This window comes from Manacus candei, unplaced genomic scaffold (genome assembly GCF_025592945.1).
Source record: "Manacus candei isolate 608988 ecotype Guabito, Panama unplaced genomic scaffold, ASM2559294v1 h1tg000005l, whole genome shotgun sequence".
NCBI classification, from domain to species: Eukaryota; Metazoa; Chordata; class Aves; order Passeriformes; family Pipridae; genus Manacus; species Manacus candei.
The window spans coordinates 15,626,627-15,653,152 of NW_026138053.1; the positions used below are offsets into that span (position 1 = coordinate 15,626,627).

At 42.7% G+C, this 26,526-nt stretch overlaps 1 long non-coding RNA gene across 4 annotated transcripts in view; it reads right to left on the reverse strand.

Moving 5' to 3' along the window:
- Positions 1-26,526, reverse strand: part of LOC127478316 (uncharacterized) — a 47,396-nt gene that overhangs the window by 8,590 nt on the left and 12,280 nt on the right. Inside the window, exon 4 of one of the 4 annotated variants that reach the window (XR_007907176.1) lies at positions 4,738-4,845. The exons of the other annotated variants lie outside the window; for them this stretch is intronic. This is a non-coding gene — a long non-coding RNA (uncharacterized LOC127478316). The remainder of the gene's footprint in view (positions 1-4,737; positions 4,846-26,526) is intronic. 4 annotated transcript variants of the gene reach the window in all.

Consider the following 26,526-nt stretch of genomic DNA (forward strand, 5'->3'; position numbering starts at 1 on the left):
GTGCCAGCAAGCAATGTGCTCAGTGAGGCAAGGGGGCTACAAATGTGTGTCTACAAGTTTTTCTCCTTTGGTGGGCTAACAATACTGTCAAATAGTCACCACTGTAGTTTTGTCTAGGTATTTAGCAGAAACAATGGGAGAGAACACTGCTCATTTTAGTGAAGTCCTGATCTACATGGCACAGAAGTCAGCAGAAATCTTCATAACATTAGATTTAATGGGCTTTAGATCAGGGCTTTAAAGGGCTGTTTCTGAAAGCTCCATGATCGATCCTATTTGGAAAAGGAAGCCCTGTCTAACATTTCGTTATGCCCATGGTTTGTGGGAAAGCAACACACCGAATTTCTGAGTTGATAGAAATATAATGTAATGTAATTTCCCCTAATATATATTTTGCATTGGATGACAGTTTTATTAAGCAGAACTAATAATCATCATTATTCAGTGTAATAACCATCTCATTAGAAATGGTCTGATTTTCCATAATTTTAATTTACCTCTCAGACTAAGCTATTCTAAAATTACTGAGGTGCCTACAGTGCAGTTTTGTAAGACTTAAGCAGAAACATAAGTCGTCAGAAAGCAACCACTGACTGAGTGCTGCTAAAATAGTGATACGCCAGAGCATTGTGAGAGAAAAGGAAGTACAGAAAATTCAGGTTAGGAAATTACTATATCACTTTTTATTTTCTTACTGTGTTAGAAGTAACACATTTTGCACCCATTTTGCACAAACAATGAGAAATTGTATGGTTTCCTTCAAGCCTTGGATGCACTACCCTTTAATAAAGGATGGCTAAGGATCACTCTCACCAGAGTGCTGGTGAGGAGGAGCTGACAAGCAGAAATATTCCTTGGAGAGACCGAGAAGGAGATGAAGACACTGATCAAGTTTCATTATCCTCCAATGAAAATAGGATGTAAACTGTGACATCCAGGCAGATTACATATGTCAGGCAAGCGGATGTGAACAGCAAAATGCAGATGCTAAAACTCACCTAATAGGCTTACTCTGTGGATTATTCTCCATGACCAAGGCTATATTAACTTTTTTCTGTATGTTAACTATAGTCTACATACAGGATATAAGAAATATGCATTCATAAGTGAATCTGGGAACATTCCCAGCTGTGCTGGACTTAATGCTCTTTGATATACCTTGGAGCATCCAAAAAGCACTTTGGGTGTCATATACTTCTACAGACATCATAAATAGCACTATGGCATATACATATATAGCTTTAGTTCCAAAATTTCAAAGGCCACTTTTTTTTCTCTAAAAATGTGCTCAAAATTTTTTATATTCAAACAGAACTTGTGCATGCAAACTGCTATAGCAGCTTGATTTTGTTTTGCCAGTTCTGAAAACACATTTGATCAAAAGAGTTTTGTTGCAATCACAGAGAGAAGTAACCTCATATGAACAAGGAAGCACTTTGCAGGTTATATTCTAAAAAAGACAAATTGTCTAAAGGTTTTGTTTATCATCAGATGCTACTCTATGTAGCTCCAAGTAATAAAAAATAACTTATTTGGTTTGTTGGGGGTTTTTTAATGTTCCCCTAAAATAACACAGAAAAGGCAGTCTCTGCTGTGGAAGCACTCTGCTTACGAAATCTCTTCTCTTTGAAATTTGGAGACTTTTCCAGGTGTAATATTATTTGTTCAGCTATAAGAACATAGAGTGCAGCAGTGAAAAGCATTACACTATTATCCCAAGGTAATTTGATAGTCTGTAAATGTATTTTCCTGCCTGTGGTTCCAGGCATTATGCTCTCATTTGAGGTAATGATTTGCAGTTATTTATACAATTCAAGTTAGCCCATATTGGTTTCACCCTGAACATTTACCTGCATAGCACAAACACGGCTTATTTGTAGACTGTACAAGCCAGACTAGATCAGCAGTGCAATGGGATGCCTACTGTAGACAGCCAGCTTCTGGAGGAAGTGGTGTGGTGACTCACTGGTGGCTGTCTCCTGCCTACGTCAATGTTATCACAACCATACATCAGCATGAGTCTGCTGGACATGTTGCATTTTAAGTCTGACATAAAACTATCGCTCTGATCTGATGTGGCCAGTAAATACAGCATGGCACTTTCCAGAAGTACTTACCCTCCTTTTCTCTTTTGGCCTCTGAGTGGGATGTGAAAACTCACCTTAAATTTCTCTTGCATTTCCATTCCCCCCCAACACTGAAAACTAAGTGGTCCAGTGCTAACTGGGTAGTTGTTTTACCTCCAATGCACCCACATTTCAGGGTGATACCACTCATTTGTAGAATTTGTAGTGCTAGTGAATGTGGACACAAGACTTTGATTTTGGATGGGCTCAGAGTTCACCTCCCTTACTCTCACTTGGGAGTCTACGCTATGAGCAGATTTACATGAGGTGACAATAATTTCGTCCTGGCTCTTAACTGGTCAGCAAAGGATGGAGCACTCGGTGCTGGCAAGAAGAAAGTCTCATTAGAGAGTAGGCTGCTTTCTCTGTCCCCAGTGATACTCCTCTGGGAGCCTGGGATGAATTCAGAGGAGCCATGCACTGGTGACATCTATTGAGCTGCCTGCTCTCTGTGGGTGGGAAAATGCTCAGCAACACAAAAGATATAAAATATGATTTACACTCTCTCATTCCAGTGTCATACATTCCTGAATATCGCCTCAGTTCATATTTGATATTGGAAAAAATATTAATGTCAGGGGAGTGATTTGCAGAAGGGTGCAGTGTCCTGGCTTCAGGTGGTCAGCAGCCAGGGCAGGAACTCCCACCTCTGCCTTGCTGCTGCCCCTGTCCTCAGCTGGAGTAGACCCCAGTATGTGGGCAAGAGGCCTGGAAGTGCCTGAGGGAGGCAGGTGTGAAAGCCACAGTTCAAATAAAGCAATGGGGGACAGTAAATAGAAATTATTGTGTTGCTGGTTTCTCCTCCCTTACCTGTTCATGGTATCTTGCATACTGTTGTGACAATTCAGCCAGTTTCTTTAAAATAAAATATGAATGTTTGAAATACTACTTCTGTTATGCTGAAAATCTTTAAAGTCCTGTATTTTGAGAGAAAAATTAATACTCAACTTGTCTTTCCAGGACACAGTATCATTTAAGAACAGCAACACTTTAAAAAGTGCAAGAATCCCAGTTTACCATCCCAATGTCAGTTTATGGTAACATTTATGACATTAATATAATGGATTATGACCTTTCTTGGCTTGTCTGACTGACAGTTATTCATATATAACACAGTACTTATCACCTTGGTCCTTCCATAATAATAATCCCTTCAATTTTCTGAGCTGTGTCATCAAAACATGTACTCATAAGTGTTGATCTCATCTCTGGGAGAGTAGTACCAGGAGCTCCTTTTGAGCTTTATGTCACCGAAAATCTAGAGTAAAATTGAAGACCAATTGCAGAAAAATATCCTGTCTCTAACTTTATCACACAGTCTGCATAATGGTAGCCCTTATGATTTTAAATGATTTACTGAGTCCTGTCAAAATGATGTACCTTTTTGCATGGAAGTTATTGAAGTTCAGAAATGCCATTATTCTGTATGACTGGAAAGATCCTGAGGAAATACACAATAGATGGTGTGCTACAATTACTTACCTTGACCTCCCTATTTTTTTTTCTCGCTCTTTTAATCTCAAGATAGACAAGAATAAAATATTTTCTTTAATATGTAGGCTGAAAATTTGCTGTACAATTTGTACCTGCTTTCCTTGAGCCCATTTTTACTAAACAAGGTGTTGAAATACTGTTTTCATATTAGCAGTTTCATGTGCATCATATTTAAAAGGGAAAAGAGGAAAGTGAAAATGTTGCATGTTTCCAAAAATTGACCACTTAACAAATACTAATGATGTGGATAAGGGGAGGCTCAAAAGACCAGGATTAGACACCAAGGTCTGTCACAGTCCTGTTGTTTCCCTGTTTGCACTGAGGCTCCCAGTGGTCATCGAGATGTTCCCTACCATCCTCTGAGCAAGGGAGCTGGACTGGGACTGTTGCTGTGACATGTGAATAATGTTCACGTGGTGGGGTTGGGTCTGCAACAACAAGCCGATTATTCAACTTTATTCAAACAAACCTGGGAATTGCACTAAACACCTCACACCAGCAAAGTAGGACCATCTTCCCCTGCATAGAGATGACACCTGTGTCTCTCTAAACACAGCAAGCCGTGGGTACAGCCACAGCAGCATGCCGGTCTTTACAGAGCACAAGATGTTCTTGTGCATGTAAGGATCCTTCGAACAATAAATATTGAAAAGAATCATCATCTCTTTAAGCCAGCTGAACAATTCCACATGCCTTAGAGCCACACTGAGATAGGACACCCCCATTCAAAACAGGGCTCTGCTTCCACAGACAGACAGGCCTGCCTCTCCAGGGAGTGCCAAGGCTCTCCAGCCCTTGTTGTTTCCCTGGGGCTACACACCACTGTCATTCTGGAATAAACATCCCATCTACAGGAATTTCAAGTTCAAGCAAGAACAAACCTATAGCACAGCAAAAAGCAGCCCCGGCACGTATCTGTGACTACATCTACACTGATGCCTCTATCTTCTCCCCAGTATTTTGTCAAGAACATGACATCCTGCTAACTTTTTTTGATTTTTTGGTTTGTTTGTTTTTTTTTTTAATAAACCAGCAATTTGACAGGGTAGCTGCATGCAAGACAGAGGTAATGCTGTTCTGCGGACAGAACAGAGGTGCTCTGGTGCTCAGCTCTCACCTCCGGAAGATGCCTTCAACACTCTGAATCAAAACGGTTCATCAGTGACAGATCCGGGGCGGGTGTTTCAGGCTTGGTGCTGATTAGCAGCCATTTTCATCTCTGGACCTGGTAATTAGTTATATTCAGCTTAGAGACAAGTAGTTGGACATTTGTCACTGTTTCTGTGAAAAATGTGGGCATGTTTTCTTGGGCTATCAAATGGGACATATGGTAGCTGGATTCCATCTTTCATTAGATCTTGGGAATTGTGTCCTCCTGAGGCAATTAATTAGCATGATGTTCTTGGCTGCTAATGTTTGCTTTCAGATTTCAGTGGCAACAGAGTTGGAAACACAGATTTTGTGAGGATGGTCTAATGGTTTAGGGCGTTAGCCAAGGCCTACACACAGCTTTCTTCAACCCCTCAGCTTTTACAGAGTTCCCTTATGTATGCAGAGAAGACCTGTGGTTTCTGTCCATGTCTTAGCTTTCTCTTTGAAAAACAAATATAATTGCATTTTCCAGTTTCACATGACAGGTGTAGTACAGATTTCACCTCAACAGAGGCCAAGGCAGCACTGCTGCAGTCCTTTACCACCCTAGCTACATGATGGAGAAGCTATTCTGCAAAGCTTTTTTTTGATCCTTCTGCAGTTTAAGACAAAAACATTTATATTAGAAAATTGTCAAATAAACACATTTCTATTTGTTTACTTTCAGTTTGCCCACTGCAGATATCTGCAGGCTGTACATACCTTTATCTTTGAAAAGCACGTCTGTGGAAAAAGGCATATTGCCCTATTTAAGTGAGCTATTTGATGTAGGCTCATATATAAGGTATAGCCCCTCAGCTGGTGTCTTTCAAGATCATTTCCAAACTGTACCCTTCCTAAATCAATGTGATATACAGCAAAACCACACACTTATAACCTGTGAATACAATCCGGATATATAATCTAGACTGCTTGTTTTGCTTTTATTACCTCAATTATATTCATAATGTTATATAATTATAACAATTCATGGCTGAAGAACAGTGTTAGTTATAGCTACGAAAAAATGTCATGCCTCTTTTGAAGGGGAGTGCAAGCAAAATACAAAATATCTAGCCAGTACAGTCATACAGTGAATAACACATCCTCCATGGGGAAGAACACATGCTTTTCTTTAGTATCCATGAAACAATAACACAGGGCTGAATCTTCAAGGGGAATGGAGAGGAGGAACCTATTTCAGTGCACCAAAATGCTAGTGTCATTTTATGGATGCATTTTTTAGCACTAATGCAAATAAGTAGTTGTGTGTGTAGGAGCTCACTTAAGTGGCCACTACTGTATCTGATCTGAACTCACAAAAGGCATATTACAAAGCTGTTTGAAACAGATGTGCTCTTACCCTCCATTTAAAACAAAATTAGTCCATGTTGTTAATTTAGGTAACCTTTGCAGTCACTAATATACAATCACATATACATCATGCACTTTTTAAGCATCTATGAAAGACATTAGGCAAAAGAAAATAATGAAGATAAGAAGAATATACCACTAAACAGTATCTGCATGTTTGATACTCCTTCCTGATAGCTCATTCACAGTTAAATGGAATGAGAAAATGAAAAACATTAAATGTAGTATTGTCTATTTTCATTTGATGCAACTAGGTTTTATAACTCAAACTCTCTGAGATTGAACTCTGCCAGACAAACTTTTGCTAATTAAAAACCAACAAAAATACAAGCAGGACAGCTGAATAATTGACGGTGAATTTATCCTGTATATCCAATGTATTCATGGTATGATGGTATGCTTTTTTTATACTTTTTGCTACTACCCTTATTATCCAATGTTATCTTAACTCAATGCTTCTTCAGAATCCCTTATTCCTCCCATCAGCTCAGGCTGATCTATTTCCACACACCCAGCATTCAACCTCCAATGCTCTGACTTTCAAACCGTGTCTTTTGCAGACCACCAGGAAGGGATTTGCAGAACGCTGGCTGAAAGACGCTTATTGTGCCACTAATAAGGAAGGTTGAAATACCATTAAAATTCTGACTCGTGCTTTAAAATGCCATGAAATTTGGAATTACAGCTCTGCCTTGCATCCCTGGTTGCACAATTGCAGTTTCGTACTGCCGACGGTGCAGTATGATCACAGGCTGCCTGCAGCAGCTGAAGCACACAGGCACTTTGGACCACTGCAGCTTTTTGCTCTGGCTCCTGATGGCTTTTTTGGGAGCCTGATCTCCATTAAGGCTACAGGGGAAAGCACCAAGTTAAAAGTTTAAGCTCTGAATTACTCTGATGGTTTTACTTCAGCCCCTCACATATCGCTGTCTTTGAAGTCATAGCACCTCCCTCCATGTTCAACTATTTAGTTTTGGCCTCAAAGCTACACTTGCCTTTAAATTATCATCGGATGACAAGAGGAAAAGTAAAATGCTTAGAAAGTGTAAATTTTGTCATTCTCTTTTAAAAATTGGGGAGAAACCATATCTTGTATTTCATACTGTTCTTTTGAATCGCTGATTTGAAATGATTTGGTGAGAGGATATCACATCTATTTCATGGGACCAAGAATTTTCACTTGATGCATGCTGGTGTGATGGAATCTTAAGATCTGCTGTATAGATGGAAGTATAAGTATGAAAATTAAGATCCAAAGCAGCTGCATAAGAAAAATCATTATGATTAAAAATTGAAGAACACTGATCTACGTTATTGACTGACAATCGTAAACCTTTCATTTTACAGGAGAGCTGCTTCCAAATTTGTACATAAAAATTTTCAAACCCATTGGCTCTTCTCTGTGCAGGTTTTAAAAATGTAGTTAAATATTGTTTGCATGTTGATTATGGGGCTAGATATTGCTAGGTATTAAGCAATACCAGCATAAAAAAGAAAAGGCCCTATATTACAGTGGAATTGCTTACAGAGCTACAGACAGCCTGAAGGGAGCTGCTCTTATGGTGAATGTCCACGCATGATGTAAACCTCCTTTTTGGTGGTGGTGTTTAGTAATTTCCATAGCAGGTGGGTGTTACATTTTTAATTGATTCCTAGCAGCACAGTCTGTAACCTTCACTGATATGTGTCCATTTCACAAGATTATTGACTTTTGACATATCTTGCTAGATGTTATGAGACAGATCTTTTTTGCACGATTGATGTCTATTGATATTACATTAGTTCATCAAGGTTACAAATCGCACTGCATCGCACTACGTTTCACATTTGCTGTATCATGACAAGAGGTTTATAATATTCACTCTGGGACATATAAAATGCCTGCTACCCATCCCTTGGATAAATAATTTAAGAAATTGTTGGAAAATCATACCTAATTAGTAGGATCTGCGCTCAACAGGTGCCCTTTGATTTCAATTGTATTTGTATTTTGATAGGTATTGATTTTATGAGTAGGAGAGATGAATAATACATTTTGCATTTCTCCACTGTGCATAGCAATAATCTGACAGAAATAATGGAGGAACACTCCTGCAATGGAGGCGGCCTCTTTGGGGACCTGCATGCCTTCCCCAGGAAGCCCATGGGGCAGTTAATGGCACTCCTATGTGGAATGGCCCAATCCTTTTTTCTCCTGCTGATTTGCTGTATCATCCTGGACAAATCACTCAGCCTCTCAAAGTCTTTCCTTTTCCATCAGTAAAATGGAAACAGAGTGGTTCCTCATCAGTCCACAGATGGTCACAAGACATATGGAAAAAAGCAATAGATACATCCAAGTGGGCATTATACAAGTCCTGACTGGCACTACCACATGGAACAACTGGGCAAAGAAGGAGCCAGAAAGTGAGTCTTTCTGTGGGCACAGGAGACTCTTGTTATACCAGAACCCGTGGTGAAGCCATGTACCTGTGAGAGCAGTTCAGTGGAGGTGGGCAGCACGCAGCACAGCCCAACCCCAGAGGGCTGCTCTCTGTCTCTGCTGTCAGCAGCAATGTTCTGGTTATTTTGCCTACTCACTTTCCTGGATGAACTGATACAAGATTAATTTGGTTTTCTTTGGATGCTAATCCCTTAGAGTGAGAAGAGGGAACAAGATGAACGTTGTACCATGCAAATAACCCAGCTAACACATGCAGGCTGATATCTTCCTGAGGCAATAGCTGCTCAGCATGCAGGTCGGCAAGCCTGCTTGCATGAGTGGCCAGGGGTGAGAAGCAGAAACAGACAAAAAACACCTTTGAGATTGAAAACAAATCAGAATATATCAGTATTTACAAATACCGATTTCCAGCGTCCCAGCAGCTATAACAAATGCAGACTCTATGAGATAACCATAATTATAGAAAAGCTTTATTTTTATTTTTTTTCACCCAGTATGCCAGCTCTGATTAGAAAGGAAAACCACAGGCTCAACTGTGCAACACAATAAACTATGGCATCAAAGCAAGCATCAAAGTGGCCCCTCGGCTGCTGGCAAACAGTACAGTCATAAGAAAAGAGACAATGAAAATACAATAAGTAGAAATAGCACTTTTCCCCCCATAACATAAATACCATAGACATTCTTTTGCAAAGAGAAGCAGGATCCAACGTGACAGCTTTACATTTGCCAAGTATCATGGGAGGACTGTAAAATACATCCTCCCCAAACCAAGCCAAAGGAGCAGAACGAGCCAAGATGTTCTCGTAAGAACAAAGAAATCCCTTTTCTTAGGTCTCAGACAGTTAGCCGGCTTAAATTTGTGGGTTTTCTTTTCGCTGTAGTTTGTTTGTTTGGGTTTTTTTTTTATTTTTGTCATCATCATCTCTGTCTCATGCTATCTTCAGCAAGACGTGCCAAAATATCTACTGGTGCCTGTGTATGTAGGTGCAGTCCACTGCACTAAAACCACTTTATGGTCTTCAAATAATGGAAATTCTATTTAAGACATTTTATTAGAATATGTAACTAAAAAAAAATCTGAAGTAGACAACTGAGAGCCAGGACTGCGCAACTCTGAAGTAGAAGGATTGCTGTCACATGGAAGAGCAGACGATTCATATGCGTTTGAATCCTCAGCCTCTCACAGAGGGAGATTTCAATAATGTGTGGTAGGTTTCTTTGTGATGCTTTTCCTTTTCTCCTTTTTGTTAATATTTTACATTCTTTTAGAAGTATTACCTGCACATGAAGGCCTATACTCATATAATCATAAGTGATATGCAACTTCTCTGTCTTGCCCTTCTACTTTTAGGCAGATTTATAGAAATGAGGGCCTGGCAACCCACAGCTGAGGTGCATGGGAGCACACAGCTGAAAGTATAAGAATGGGGCTGCTTGGACATACTTTTTCCCTTTTCTCATTAAGGTTTTCTCTGAAGAATTTTTGTAGGAGCCTTAGCCAGTGAGCACCCATCACTTCTAGGTTCCCAAGCAGCCACAGCACAGGAAGAAAATGTTTAAGACTGACACACTCTTTCTTCTTATGCCTGCTGTACCCTCCCAGATGCAGTAATTTGCCCTAGTCTGTATCTTTCATAAGAGACAAGCAATACTAATTATCCTGAAGTATTTTTTTAAGAAGATGAATATTGGAGAAGTTCTTACTTATTTCACAAGTTATTCTGCTTTCTATGTAAAATGCAAAGTGATTGTAATAAGTTTCATTTTGAGGCAGATCCCTCCTGGCTAACCCCTCTAGTAAAGTCTGATTCCAGGTGAAGCCAACATGAGAACCGTATTTGCTTTTATGAATGCTAAAATGGTCCATGAATCTCAAATAGTATTGCACCCTCCGTTTTATAAATATTTTATGTGTTTTTCTTCAATAAATACATATATTTTGCTTTTTGAATCTCAGGGCCCCTTTTGAGCTGCATGGCTCTTAGAATCTTAATAGAGAAGTAGCAACATGAAACTGAAAATAAATACTTTCAACAAACAGGGAAAGTCTATATTTCACCAAGAAAAGTGTGGCTTAAAATAAAACAGACTCCTGCAACATCTAAATCCTGCATATTTTCTGCAGAGCATGCCACAGCTATTGACATGCTGTTGGTTTTATATGTCCCAGGATGCATGAATTATTACTGTCATTTGACATTTTATATTCCTAATTCCATAGCCTATAGCAACACTTACCGTCAGCTGTAGTAGACTATACCAGACCTCTGGCAATGCCTCTTATTGATCAAGCACTGCTCAATGTTTGCCTGCTCAGTAATGCAAAGACAACCTAATTCTCTAAGACAGAAAACCCACAAGTTACTGCATTTGGGATTTCTAGTCCTTTCAAGAGACTCGAGACAAGGAACACAGATTACAGCTACCTTCTCCCCCACTGGGAGGCAAACTGAGTTGTCTTACAAGCTTCAGGTACTACAAAAGAAAGTGCATTGCACAGTAATACTAACAAGAAAAGCTGGATGGAAGCTAATGAAGGGTGCTAATATGAAAACTGGGTATGAAAGGGACCTCAGGAACGAAAGAAATATTCTGCTAAGAGTCAGTGGACTTGCAGTGCCAGGCTTATTAACTTCTTGAAAAAGGACCTAGACAAAGTAAGTAACACGGAGACCCCAGAAGCAGAGAAACTATGTCAAAGGTGTTTGTGCTTCTGATTTGAAGGAAGAGAAATTTGCTGCAAGCTTACTTAGTTGAAATTCCCTGAAGACAGCAAGAGCATGATTTCATGTAAATAATAAAATAGAAACTGCAAATCACAGGGCAGCAGAGAATACCACAACTGTCCATGACCAGATGCAGTGCAGCGGTGACTGTTTCCTAGACTTAGCTAATACACACACCAACACCCTCTCAAGTCAAAGGAAAGCTGATCTACCCTTGACATGGGACAAGGCTTGTCATGCACTGCAGCTCACCACAGCAGCACATCAGCATCAGCCCCTACCTTGAGGAGCTTTTTATCACCTGCTCCCTTCTCCCAATCCACACTCTTCCTCTCCCTTCGGTGCTACCCCCTCTGACCCCTCTCTCCTCCTTCCAGGGAGCAGCCATGGCCCCAGTACGGCTCCCCAGGAGATATGGAGCAGGTCAGCAGGGAACAGGGGCACAAGGGACAGGAGGAAAGAACTCTGCAAGCTGTGGTGTTAGCACAGAAACTTCGACCCTTTACAACACATGCAGCTTATTTCACTTTTTTTTGTTTTTTAATCTCCAAGTGATAGATGCAAATAATAGCCGTTGTCAATGAGGCTCATTAGCAGCATTTTATTCTTTATTTGTTACACCTTTATACTGCTGTTATTCAAATGCGTTTTCTCCTTTGCACCAGTGCAGCTGATGTGGGTTCACCTGATACAAAGAGAAGGAGGACAAACCCTCAGTTGGAGAAAAGTGCCCCCTTGGAGGTCCTGAAGTTGGGTTTTCTGGGCCTGGCACTCTGCACTGCCCTGCACGTGTGTGTGGTGTCTGAGCACAGGGGCCTGATGCTCATTTGCCACATGCTGGGGTCCCCTCCCGAAGGTGAGGGCCACAGCTGTACTTTCCAGAGGTGATGTCTGCACCACATGTGCTGGGTTTCTGTGTACGTGCACACCAGCATGGCCATGACCACCTGCTCCACAATGTGGAGCTGGGTGGGAGCCTGGTGGCCAAGCCCTGCCAGCGGTGGGCTCCATGTCTGCATGCCCTCAGTACAGTCCTTCTGTAGCAGCAAGTGCCCTGTGTGGGGTCAGCCAGGAGACAGCTCTGACCCACACCAGTCCCAGGTGTTTCTGTCAAAGTCACGACAACGCCAAGGTAAGGGACACGTTTAGTTTGGCCAGCCTGAACCACCAGAGAATTTGTGCAAGGCTAGCTCGGCTTCTTCCCTTAGCCTCACAGCTGCCCTTCCTCAGGGTCTGGTCCCTGGGGGAACATCCTGGCCTTCTACCCTGGACAGGTCATGCTTCACACTCGAGGCACCAGTGTTCACAGTATTCCCAGGGCCAGTTGCTCAGAGACTGGAATACTTCAGTAATAGCCCATCAACATTTTCTTGCTAGGTGAGCATCCGGTCCGGCATCTGACAGTGCCCTCTCCCAGATGCTTGTGACAACCCCCATGTGGGGTGAGGACCTTCCCCTGTTCTAGGGACCCATTGGACCAAACTCTCAATGCAGATCTTGGATTTGACCCTCGCAGATTGTGGCATTGCTCCTCCCTTTGGCTGCTGAGACAGTGGCTGCAGCACCCTCCTGGCATGCTCTGCCGGTCTTCAGAAAAGGGCTTTTCCTGCAGCTATTGCTTTTTCTCCCCAGCCTGAGTGCGAGAGTAAGCCTGAACCATGGCAGAGGGTTTTTCCTGCTTGCACTGCATCTTTCTCTTCACTCTCTCCATTGTCTGACCCTTCTGCTTCCCTCACCTGTTCCACCAGTGTTCCTGCCACCCGAGGAGCCCCCAGCATCTTTGTTTCCTGGCTGTATCTCTTGGAAAGCATCATCGGGTCATGAACCATTTCTTCCAAACACTGGCTGTATCTGCTGCCTTAGCACAATGATGGAGTTGCCTATATGGTCTCAACTTGCTGCAACAAAAAGCTGCACTTCTTCAATCTATTCAGTGAGTTTTTGTTATCACTTGAAATACAGTAGTACAGCTCTGCACCCATAATGTCTTCAGAGCCACTTAACAGCACAGCTAGAGAGCACGATTCCAGTTGAGCTCAGCTGAACACAGAAGGTGACTTCTGGTGCCAGAGCACTTCATCATTGGGGTAAGGCAGACTGGTGAGGCAGGGCAGCATTTGACTAGGAAAACCTCTTTCTCTGACATCCTAAGAGGGCAGCATAGCTGTACGAGCTAAACTCTTGCTGGAAAACAAAAATGTTTTTGCTTTGTCAAAACATTACAGTGGTGATTTTGTTCCTGTCTTTTGAAGGGATGAGATTTAATGGACAGATCCATTCAGCTCCTCAGTCAGCTTGAAGAGAGCTGGTTAATAACAAAGACCATTTGCATTCACACAGTCCCACCAGCTCCCTTGCATGCATAATGCCTCTTTGGTTGACTTCTCCCAGGGAGAAAACCAGTTTCCTGCTTTGTCCTTGGAAATGGCGGAAGGTGCAAACTCCAGGCTAAATGCAGCTCTTCTCTGCTTCAGGAGACTCAGCCCACTGGCCTCACATTCCTGTGGTCAAATCTAGCAGAGCAAACACCTGGAACATGAAAACAAACTCCCAGATTCAGGCACTCAGTCATAAGAAGGACAGGGAGGGCGTTTCTGCTGCAGTTCATCATCACTAGGGTGAGGCGTCTGTGTGGGTGTGCGTACAGGCACACATAACAGTCGTCCTAAACTTTCTGTAAAGACAGTGCATCGTGTGCATCTGCACAAAAAGATTACAACTCCAGGTGAAATGGGAATTTTACAGCCCTCTAAATCCTTAACTTTGAATCTTTCAGTGTTTATGCAATTTGGGAAGAGTCTAATTTTGAATTATTGACATCAGCGCACTTTACTGAGTGAGAAGGACTAACTCCTACTATGGTTTCCTCTGAATCCTCATATGAAGAAACAGAATTATTACATTTATGCAAACACTGGGTGCAGTGTTTTCAATAGAACAAAATGCCTTTAAATGAAATACTTCATATAATTTGATTTATTTGTAGTCCTGCTTCTAAAGATTAAAAACATCTACAGTCTTCCCATGATCAATAATCCAATTTTTAAGGGGCTGTTACTTTAATTATAAACATATAAAAGCAATCCAAGTTACTAAAACCCTATATACAGACACACTGTAAAAGCCGAACTACTTTTTACCCAGCAGGAAAAAAAAAAGACATAAATAGGTCTGAAATGTTGCAGACATAAATATTTTGGACAGACAAGAAAAACCTCTGAGAATTTGGGACCATAATCAAGCCCCTTAGCAGACCATTCCGTAAACCACAGCCCGAAGGACCCTGTGGTGGGTCCCAGTTGTGGAGTGGGACGTTGGAAGGACGCAAAAGGCAGCACACCTGCTTTGCCCAGGGGCCATTCACCTGGCACCATAAACAGGTTACAAAGTAAAAATGGCTTCGTAGGTGTGCCACAAGCATTCAAAGCTTCTGTGTGCAATGGGGTGTGCTTCAGCTGACAGACGAAAAGAGAGAACACGCATTCCTTCTCTGTCTGCAGCCAGATGGGCATTTTTTCTCTCTATTTCTATCTCTTTCTGCCCACCTCCTTCATCCCTCATCCAAACTCCATAAGCTTCCTATTACACCAGAGTTTAAATCCATTTGTGTTAAACTATTACTGTTGTAGATGCTCTTTCTATCTTCCTGCTGCTCAGTAGGAAGTAGACTTAGTGGTGCCACCCTAACTAATGAAGATTTATTTAAGAACAGCTCAAACGCATTAAAAACCAGTAGCTTGATCCCACAGTCCTGTTCTAAAGCCTACAACCTCCAGCCCTAATCGATCATTGTGGTGTCCAACAAAGTGCTCTTGGCAGACCCAACACTGTCTCAGATGCATTCTTACATATATTAGTTGCATTAAATAAATTATTATCACTGCACCAAACTGCCTCCTGGCCTCATCACACGTTAAAATTTCAGGACCTGCTTGGGGCTCACCCTGCATTGCTGACATCTATGAAACTACCATCCAAAGAGTCACCCAGAGCCAGACACTGCAGTCAGGCTCATGCAGCAGCTTGTAAGCACAACTGTATTTTTAACATCCCAGAAACAGTTACTGCGTCATCTCCCTTTATGGCTTTCCTGGAATATTCTTTATATTCTTTGGTTTGTACAAAGTGCTGCGTCTAGGATGATAACTCTCCCTGCGCAGATTGGATGGGATATTCCTGCCCTGTGAGGAACACATGGCCTTCCTCTTAAACATAACATATTGATTTTAAAATTGCTTTGATGACTAGGAAAGCAAAGCACAAATTGGAATCAGTGCATTTATCAGAGCTCTGCTCTTTGTGCGAGGGCAGACGACGTTTCTGATTGCCAGAGGACAAGCGTACTGGTCTCTCCAAAACATGAGGTAAAGATTTACGCAAGATGTGCTCTTAACTCTTGTCCTGCCCAAGTCCAGAAGTCATTCTCAACAGGTTGGAAAACACCAAGCCAAACTCAAATCTTACCTTAACCTGTCTTTTTATGAAGGCTGACTCATCACTAGCTCTGCTTTCACTGTCAGTAGTAGGGCAAAACTGCTCTTTCACAAGGATGATATTTACTCCATATTAAAGTTTATTAGGCTTTAGTTTTTTATAAGGCAGCAGCAATTAATTGCATGGAACATGTGTTTTCATCATCCCCAGCTGTAACTGTTAGAGGGTACAATGAGAGAAGAGATAAGGTGTAAACACCCTACAAAAATAATCTCTGGGCTTTGATATGGATGTATTGATTGCAGTCACCTGGTTATCATCAAAGCTTTATGTGAAAGTACTGAATGTATATTTTATTTTAAACACTTAGCTCCTCTAAATCACAATCACTGATATTTTTTTCTTTGTGACAGTAACAAGACACATTAGCTAGCTCTCCTCTTAAAAAAAAAAAAAAAACAAAAAAAAACCCAAACCAAACCAAAAAAAAAAAAAAAAAAAGGACTTACAGCCCAGTGTGTGGCCAGATAGGACATTACTTCATCTTTTGTCACGGTCTGGCAAACAATAAAACTGCTGAGATTTAACTGGGAACTGGTGCTAACTCATGTCCCTCACAGACCTTGGGCCAGCTGAGTGTGGATGAACATCAGACAGAGCCTATGACCAGCAGCAGCTCATCAGGGCAGCCACGGGGCGGCCATCAGACACCGCAGAGCTCCCACCAAGGTAAGAGGGAGGAAAACTCTTGGAGACAGCACTGGGGAGGCAGGGGGAGGTGGGGTTTGCTCCAAAAAAACCCCACACCTACCAAATCATACTGAGCTCCTGCCTGAGGAACATACTGAAAGATTAAGAGAATTAATTATTGAGCTTACTCATGTTTATTCAATCTTCCCTTTTGTTTTCATTTTTCTACTACTTTTTCATCTCTCTTGCTTTTCATCCTCTTGTCTGCCTTTGCTTCTCTTTTCTTTCTGCTTTTTCCTATTTCTTCCCTTCCTCTGCTGTTTCCAATCATTCCCTTCTGTGCTTTTCCTCTACCTTTTCCCTTTTTTCAAGTGTCCTGTCCCTCTCATTTGCTCCCTGCAGGAGAGGAGAGGTGGGCACTGCTGTAATTTAGTGCTGATTCCTTATCTAGGTTGGGATAAGCAACAAAAAAAAAAAAAGAAAGGAAACGACACATATTTTGTTTGAAAAATGTCACAGGTCCTTTAGGATCCTGATTCAATTCCTCCAAAAAATAAATCAATTTCAATTTTTAACAGGCATCAGATCACAACTCAAGGTACCTCTCCTTGAATGCAGTAATGAGTCAGCTAGTTCTAGAAACTGTGGGATATAGGAAACATTTTACCAGTTATTCATGGGCAATTCTGCAAAATTCACCACAACCACTATTTAGTGAGCTCTATCACATGGACTTTGCCATTGTTCAACCCTCTTGTTTTTACATACTTATTCCAACACTGAAAATAAAGACATCTATTTACTTAAGCACATCTTTCTGAACATTTTTAAATGCAATAAGCTCTTCATTTTCTGCCTTAAGTCACACCAAGGACAAGGCAGTAAGAGCTAACAAAAGTTCTTACAAAAACATTAGAGGTACTGTAGCACTGCTATCACATTTATAATACGAGATAGTATTCTACACCTCAGATTTAATGCACACAGAATAGTTACAAGTACAATGGCATTTCGAAAACAACATTTAGAAGCATGAAATTACAAGTGTACTGACAGTTTTTTATGTGCTTCCTTATAGCACAGGAGCTGCTGCTCTTTGTCCACCACATCCTTTGTGTCGAAAGCAGCCCAATACTAATAAATCTCAAATACACTTTTGAGATTCATAGCAAGAGCTGCAACACCCAGGTGGAATTTATAAACATGTCTTATAATTGTTTCTGTGCCATGCTAGAGCACAGACAGAAGGAAAGGTCTCTTTGCCCTGTTACTGGGCATCATAAATGGAAGTAGCTTCATTCCTCTGCCTGGGATCTCATCTGTGATATGTGCAGTTCTGGCTGGACTTGAAAGGGACCACTTTCCCAGCCCTTGCTGGAGCAGCCCTGGGCAGCACCACATGCCACTTGCAACCGGTGGAGATGGGACAGCCCTGCAACACCTTCTTCTACCTCATTTAGGGAACCAAATATCTTTTTAGGACACTTACTGTAAATATTGATGAGTATTTATGTAAGGGAGCAGCGGGGCTTTAAAATCTGGCAGTACCTAGACTTAACAGGACTCAAATCTGCTACACAATTAAGATTTGGGGGTAGACTTTTTTTTAGGCATTTACATAACCTTAGAAAGTGCTTTGCTCAGAGCTGTCAGTCAGAGAGGTTCCACACCCAATGTACAATGTTTGGATATAAAAACTAGACCATACTGTAATAAACAGGTTTTTTCCTGAACTCATTTCACGTAATTGGGCAGGAATCCCGAGATACTGGAGGCTTGAATCCTGCCTGGAAGCACAGTGCTGGGCAGGGAGGGTGCTATATGGGTTACACTACTGGATTGTGACTCTGGCTCCTCAGAACAATTCCCTCTACCTTTCTCCACCCACCTGGCAATCTGGTGTCCCCAGCTTTTCCCTGAGGAGCCAGTTAACCCAGAGAACTGCAAGGATTTATTTAATGCAACAAAAGCTTTTGTTTTGTGAATATCAGGCTTAAGTCATTTTATGGATATATCCTCTGGAAATAATACTCAGATTTCCAGAGCTTTAGAGTAGCTATTTGGAAATTCATTGGTAGAAACATTGAGAGTTCCTAAAGAGATAGGTCCTTAGGTGTAGTTTCTTTAACTGAGACCTTCCTGACTCAGTGAATTCCTGCTCTCATATACTAAAGGTAATACTCAATTTCTGGGGAAAAAAAAAAATTCACTGAATTTTTACAATTATTAGTATAAATGTTTACCACAGAAAATAATTTACTGGCTTCCTCAGTTTCCTTCCATTAAAACCCTCTTACACCACACTGTACTTTATGCATATACGAGAGAAAATCCAAGGTCAAAAGCACAGGGGCCTGCTGATGCTGTTGAGCCCCATCCCTTCAGCGGGGCAGGGAGGACCTGTGCTGCCCCAGGAGCTCGGCACAACCTCCCGGAAAGCCCAGCTGCTGCTGCACTGCTCATGGGTGCCATCCCTGCCCACCCAGGACAGGCCTTAGAAGAAACCTTCCTCCACAGCAACAAGCAAGAGGGCTGGAGCACTGGCCATCCCCGAGCACCACGTCATGCCCTTCTGCCTCCCTGCAGAGCCACAGTAAGGCAAAGCAGTGCCGATCCTCAGCACTGCACCCTGAGGTGGTGAGCAGAGGCATGGGAGAAACCCAGGTGGCCATGGCACTGGCGTTTGAACATGAGGTTATATGTTATTTTTCTGAGGGATTAGGTTGTATCTGTCCATTCCAATAATCCTTCACCCTGACCACTGAAACTCCCTGAGCTCCCAGGTGTCCTGGCCCCAACTGACCCACCTGGCCCTCCTCCTTCCATTCACCACATACACCTTGTGTTCAGCAACGTCCGGCAGTATGCACAGAGCTGTTGTCAAGAACTTTTCCTTCCATGGGAAAGCCATTTTTCTCCCTTTTCCCTTCAGCTTATAAAAATAAAAAGAAATAATGGAAAATAAGGGGATTGTGAAGTTACAAATTTATCACCTGCACGTTTATCTGGGAAAACATTCTCACCCAGCACCACTTAGACTTCCTCTTTGTTGTATAGGTACTGTGCATGACCCTGTGAGATGCTCATAGTACGTTTCATACTGCCAGCTTACTACAGCATCCAACTCCAGGCAGTGCTGGACTACCGCAGTACCTGCATTCATGTGTGCCTGCACACACGGGTACACACACTGACTGTAAAACACAGCTGTTATTCTTTAAACAAACATGTTCAGATTGCACAATATTAACGGAGCATTTTTTGCTTGAAAAAAGAGTCACATATTTTATATCCTTTATCAATCATGATGTCTAAATTTGGAGCATCCAGTAGCATACTCACTGATTTCTCAGTCAGCTCTTGCCTTTTCATTTTGACAGTATTTTTCAACCTCGATACTGAGCGGAAGAGCAAGTCATGATCCGACATGTTAAAAACAAGAGCCACTTCTTATGTGCCCTGTGCAGCAGAGCTACCACTGCTGTGGGGGCAGCCCAACAGCCCGTGGGGACAGCCCGACAGCCCACAGCCCTCACACAGGCAAGGCTCCCACAGAGAGGAGTACAGTTGCATGTCCCTAACACTATCACACCAGCCTTGCTTTTTAGGGACAGGCTCTGCTGCATGGACAGCATTTGGATTTTTGTTGTAAAAGAAGATAAATGGCTCAAATACTGATCTTCCCAAAAGCTGACTATAATAACAGTAAGTCAAATAAATCAGCATGTTTTGGTATTCTATAGAAGGTATGTTGAACTATCAAAGTATGATAGCTGTCTCTCTTCCAAGGATAGCCAGGTGATCATTCTTCCCATATCTCAGGGTAGATAGGAATATTCATATCCTTATACTTGTGCTACATATGTAAGCTTTAAAGTCCTTTTTGAAATGCTGAAATCAAAGTTCTAATCAAGCTGGCCCAACCCTCAGAGCTGTTACAGCCAACACTCAATACCACAAACTCAGGGGGATTGCCCTTCATTTAGACTGCTTTAAGAAACTTTGGTTCCCATTTTTTATACTGTCCTGGCTTTCCCCCACTTGCAGCCTTGGCACAGGGAGCAGACAGAGCAGTGCAGGTTGTAGCACACTCCTGTTCTTGACTACCTGAACACAATGCAAAAGTGCAGGAGCCTGCAGCAAGGACCTGCCTTGAAAGAGGTTGGTGTGGAATTTGTCACCAGATATAGGAAGCTGAAGAAATTTGGCTTTTACCCTGCAGGAGCTCTGACACAAAATATCTAGAAAAAGGGCAATTTAGTAAATCCGTAGTAGATCAAATTTAGTAGATCATCATTTTCATCATTATTTTCATCTCTTGAATCCTAGCAATAGCTTGAGCAGGTTGGAAAGAGCTTCTCTGAGAAACAAAGAGGTTTTGTCCTGTAGAGCCACAGCCCAGTGAGGGCAGACTCCTCCTATTACCCCTGGGCATCAGGTCCAGGCCACCCCACATCATTGCTTCCCCTGCCTCTGTGTCCAGAGTATCTGCTGCAAAACGCTTCACCAATTTACACAGGCCTCAATGTCTGCCTGAGTCTGGACATCCAAGAAGCATCAGGAATAGAAAAGATTGTGATATTTAAATTTGTTAATAAACAAAACAATACATGGCAGCAATGTTCCAGCTGGAAAATAAAACTCACAGCTGGAGCAGGCTGGCAGGGCGGTGGCTCTGTGCACATTGCAGCCTCCACCCTGCCAAGAGGGAACTCGGCAGCTGCCCGTGCCTCTCCTACAGGAGCCAGCTCCGACCTGCCCATGGCAGAAGGGATGCTACAGCCTGGCCACTGCCCTGCCACCACGGCAAGCCATAGCTGCCCCTGCCTTCACCGACTGCATTATTTCCAGCCATTAAAGCACTGCTCTGCAGGCCTGGATTTTCATGTCAGGATCTATGAGATACAGAATAACCCTACAAACCAAATTATATGGCTGAGACTCTCTTTTCCCACCTGGACAGAAACAATTTTGACCCCTGCCTGTTCTTTAACAGTCTTTTCCTACAGGTGAGTGACCCACAGCGCTCCACCTCAATTAACCACGGCCCTTGGCTTTTGGTAGCAATTTGTTTTCAATTACCTCCTTCAGACAAATCTGAATAATTACCACCACTTTTTTTCACATTTCTTTCTGATGTCAAGTGTGTACCAAAGTGTTCACAGTGCATCAACTGTTGATCCTGCAAAATTCCAAAGAAAGCATCAGTTGCCCCTGATGAAGACCGGGGCAGCCCAAACCCTCAGTTGCTTTGCTTGGCACAGATCCGTGGGCACAGACAGAAATTTCTCCCCAGTGAGGAGTGCAAGTCTGAGTGCTGCAGGGCCACCCTGGTTTCAACTCTGCTAAGTCAAGGGGAAGCACACACCTACTAACAAAATCACTCCTGCCTGGAGCTGCAGTGCCGGCAGGGGAGCGGCAGCAGCTCCTGTCCCAGCTGAGCCTTGTGAGATGCCGACTGCTCCCAAAGCAAAGGGTACCCACAGGGGCTTGGGCACATGCTGCCCTCCCTCGCTGGAGCCTCTCCACCACTTTAAGGCAGCAGGAACCAGACCTAAGTTGATCCTAGTAGTAGATCTTCCAAGGTAGGGAAGGGAAGAAAGGAAGCTGCAGCACACTATGGATCCTAATTGCATTTGCTCTGCAGGCTCTGAAATGTCAGTCAAACAAATACGCCATCGCCTTTACTGCTCTGCAGTTGCCATTTACTATTTTACTGGGAAATTGTCCAGGAAAAGGATACTACCTAGAAGGGACTATTATGCCAGCACTGGAAACCAGCAATATTTCTGAACGACCCCATGGGCCCATTATCTATTCCTACACTGCAGAAAGACAAGAAGAGCCTGAGTGAGCCAATTTGTGTTTGTGGTAGCAATTGCAGCAGTAGTGGGGATGGAGACAGCCCAGGACCCAGCGGGCACATCTGAACTGGTGCACGCTCTGGAGCTATAACAATGCACACCAGAGCAGAGCATGATTCAGTGAGTGAGGGGGAAAAATACCATCTTAAGATGAGCTCTTTTACGAGCCCGAGTTTCGTTACACAACTTTATCAGAGTTTATGAGGACTGGAGAAAGCAATATGAAAAGGCACTCTCCAGCACACTGTCTAGCTCTATCAGTCCACAGAACCAGTAATTCCCAAGAGATGCAGATAATATGGGGCAGACAGGTTTGCTGAAGTGACAAAGCCACCTTCCTCAGGAAGAGCCCCACTAAAACCATCTTTTTTTCTCTAGCAATGACTCTGCCCTAAAAGAGTTCAATTCCTGCTGTAGGGAGCTCCTTAATACCTAATTACCACTTTGCTACACTAGGAGTGAGCATTTGAGATACTTAACATGCAGAATCATTCTGAATCACCCCATTTTACCACTACTTTATTTTTCTTCCCAGTCAAAAAAGCATACCAAAGGGTGCATAGCCCACTTCTCCTTACTGTAATTCCCCTCCTGCTCCCACAAAGAAACATGGATTTACCTGGACCACATACCATTGACTTATAAGCAAAGTTCAGTCTGTCTGTCCTTCCCTCTCTTCAGGTAGCAAGTACCAGCAGGCAGTTTCAGACCTACTTACAGATTCAACCTCTTTGAGCAGGAGGAACACGGTTGTGTCTGGCACAGGTGAGGAGGAAACCATCCATTACCAAAAAGGGCAACTCCCATCCCCTAGAAATCAGCTTAGCAAGGAAAACCTGTGCCCTTCACAAAAGCTCCTGGCTCACTGTTTCCAGAACATTCAGCAACCATTTTATTTCTGACATTTTTTGGTTTTCGTCACATTGTCTCTGGCACTGAAAGCACTGGTGGATCAATGCTCGGTTCAAACTCTTGTGTCAGGGCATCCTGTCCGTGGCTCTGGGGCAGCACTAACAAGGCCACACAGTGCCCTGCAAGCAGGGGAGAGGGTCGAGGTCACCACCAGCAGTGTTGTGGCTGCTGTCTGGCACAGAGATGGCTGTTCTGCTGCAGTCTGGGGTCTGTGTTCACTGCATCACAGGGATGTACACCATGAGCATTTCGTCCCTATCTTATTCTTTGCACACTTTGTTGGCTCTAGGTATGGTTCCTGCAGATATACCAGCTGGATAAATATTAACTTTTTTCATTTTAAACAAAAAAAATGCCATGGTTTATCACCCCTTTCTCCCTCTCTGTCTCTCAAAGGGGATTTCTTAAATTCACATGGGTTACGCATTTTCATTAACCACATTGGCTGCAGTAAACTATGTTTGAGTCATCATTTAGAGAAGTGAAGATTTAATTTCATGGTGGAATTAAGGGTGACATTTCCTTTTTATTTATACTACACCAAGGATTAATAAGGTTACTATAACCTTAATCTTTGATAGCTCAACAATAGAATACTCCGGGATTACTGCAAAAGCTGGATTTTAACTCTTTTAATCCCATTATTGTTGATAACCTTATCAACACTGTGCCCCACCATAAAGGTGGAGTAGAAGAATATCAGACTCTACAATTCCTTACCATGGAGCAGCACTCATAGTTTGAGCAGAAGAGCCAGAGACAGTTGCTTGGTTGATGCCTGCAGTGAGGTTCACAGTTTGCAGTAGGGCTGCAATGCTGCTTTTAAAATCCTTCTCAGAGATCTTTGCCAAGAAAAACAGTGGTCCAGTGGCATATGTTGGCAGAGCAATGCAAGGTTGCTCTAATTCCCTTACTTTGTTTTTCCCTCCTCCCATGCGACAACTACTCCAAGAATCAGACTGCCAGTCTGGCAAGTTGAGATCCAGAAACTTATTGCTAATTACCATGTTTACAATTCCCAACCTGTCTGTTGGTGCCAACAATCAAACTGCATCCTCTTGAGTGCACCAAAAGACACTTGCTGGCAGTAGCTTCCTAAGGTTCCAGGCTGGCTACATTAATTACTGTTAACTTAATTTTTGTGTATTGAGAAGCAGCTTTAATTAGTGATTCCATGGTTTAAAATCATCCTTTTATGAGTTTCAAGGAATAGCAGTTAGACTTACAGACTACTTACCAACCTACATATCTTTTATTTGGAAACACAAGTGATAGTAAACTTATATATGGCCTGACAAATAAAATAGGCAGAGGTTTAATAAAAATCTCACCAGGAAATGAAAGGTTATGCCTTCCCTTTGAAGTAAAATAAGCCGCTCTAAAAAGGCAGGTTGGATATTTTTTATCATCCTCAGTAAATATTTGACTGGACAGAATAAACCACATTCTGATGGTATATCACTGAATCAAAGCATTTAATGAATTAAAAGAAAAAGCATGTATTTTATGAACTCGGTGAAAGAGAGCCCAAACTCAAATAACTGCAGGGCAGAGACTGAGCAGAGAGGATCCAGTTTGTGCCCTGCAAGTTCTAGTCCAAAGCTCCTGAAGGCCATCTGACTACTCAGTTGGGATCCCCTTTAGCAGAGCACATGCTTCTGCCCCACCAGAGTCAGTAAAGCATGCTGTGCCCTAAGAGCAGCACCTCTCAGCAGTCAGGCTGGGCTGTGAGGGCTTGGGGACTTGCATGGACACCCCAGGAATCAGCAGGAATAGGGCTGTGCAGGACACAGGAACAGGCTACCCACTAATGTTCTGTGCCCAGGGCCCATGCTTGTAGAGCCCACCCAATGCCCACAATTCCCCTCCACAGCAATACATTTCTAACCTGAATTTTCTAACCTGGCAATGACATTCAATCTCCATGATGCCATGGGCTTAAAAAGTTGGTCAGAAACTGATGAGAACTGCACTACACTGCCTCTCTGAGGATGTTTTATTCTATTCTCTAGTGGATGTGGAACTACAAGATAGAGAGCAGAGCTAGCCAGAGCTCTGCCCCCCGACATGGCTTGGTGCTCCTGGGGTGGACAGGCTGATGGCAGCAGCACAACGCTGATCTCAGTCAGTGCTGCTGGATACTGGCAGCATGCAGATGCCAGTGCAGCCAGTGTCTGTGCTGTGTTGAGGCTGCAATCAGTCTCATCTCTTAGGGGCAGTTTGGATAGTCACAACCATCTGAAAATTGACAGTTTTAAGAGGAACCCTGCATTCAGGCTAGAGCAGTATCATGCCCATATCTGCTTATAATACTACTAGTCCTTCCTGGCTGTGTAAGGATAGATCTAGGAGTCTGATTTTAGGCCCCTTTTCCTAAAACTTGGTCTAACTAATGCAATAAAAAGCCATGGTAGGACTCTTTTCTGCCCTGTAGCAGATTCTCCACCATCTCACTGAGTCCCAAGACACCAGCTAACTTCCCTGCTCTCCTGGGCAGCATTTCTCAGGCTGCCAGCCACTGCCAGGCTTCTGCTCTTGCACTGCAGTCCTGCTCTGTGAGGTTGCAGTGGGCTACTGAGAAAAAGATAACCCAGGGCAAAACTCAAGCGTATGAAAGGTAGCATGGGGTATGGGAAGTAGAGCCAAAGCAGGGGGTAAACCAAGGAGACAGACACTAAAATCAACAGGCATTTTCACTTACAAGGGGAAGAAGGGAAGGAAAATGAATCAGTGCTCCCAGAGGAGGCAGTCTGGATCTGCTCTGGTCCTAAAGCAAGACAGTGGAAACAGGCATTTCAGAGCAGTTCATTTACACAAGGTGTACTGAGTATGCCAAGCAAATTACCAAAGGAGGCAATAGACCTGCATCTCAGAGAATGGTCTAAAAGGAGTTACATTGGCACTTTAGAGCAAAGAGAGATTCGAGGCTCTGAAAGCAAGCAGCAGTATACAGGGACACATGGATGCAGCTCACGTGGCCCACGCTATTGATGTGTTTTCCCTCCCCAACCCAGCCTGCTCAGCTTGATTACTTACATCTTGTATAACTTATAGACATAGTCTAAAGAGAGTCGGCCAATTTCCACTCAATTTATAATTTAGCAAGCAGAGAAGCTTGATTCTTCTAATTTACATAAAACATACATAAAACTGAACACAAAACAGCTTTAGAGCATATGGGCAAAGTACACGAAAGCCACAGAGAAAAGGAGGAGTGGAAAAGGACATGGAGCAAAAGCACTGTCTGGATAATGCTTTGCTAAGGGGTTCTGAGTACTTTTTTTATGATAAATATCTCACAGACAAGCAAGTTTTCATTGTCACAGGCA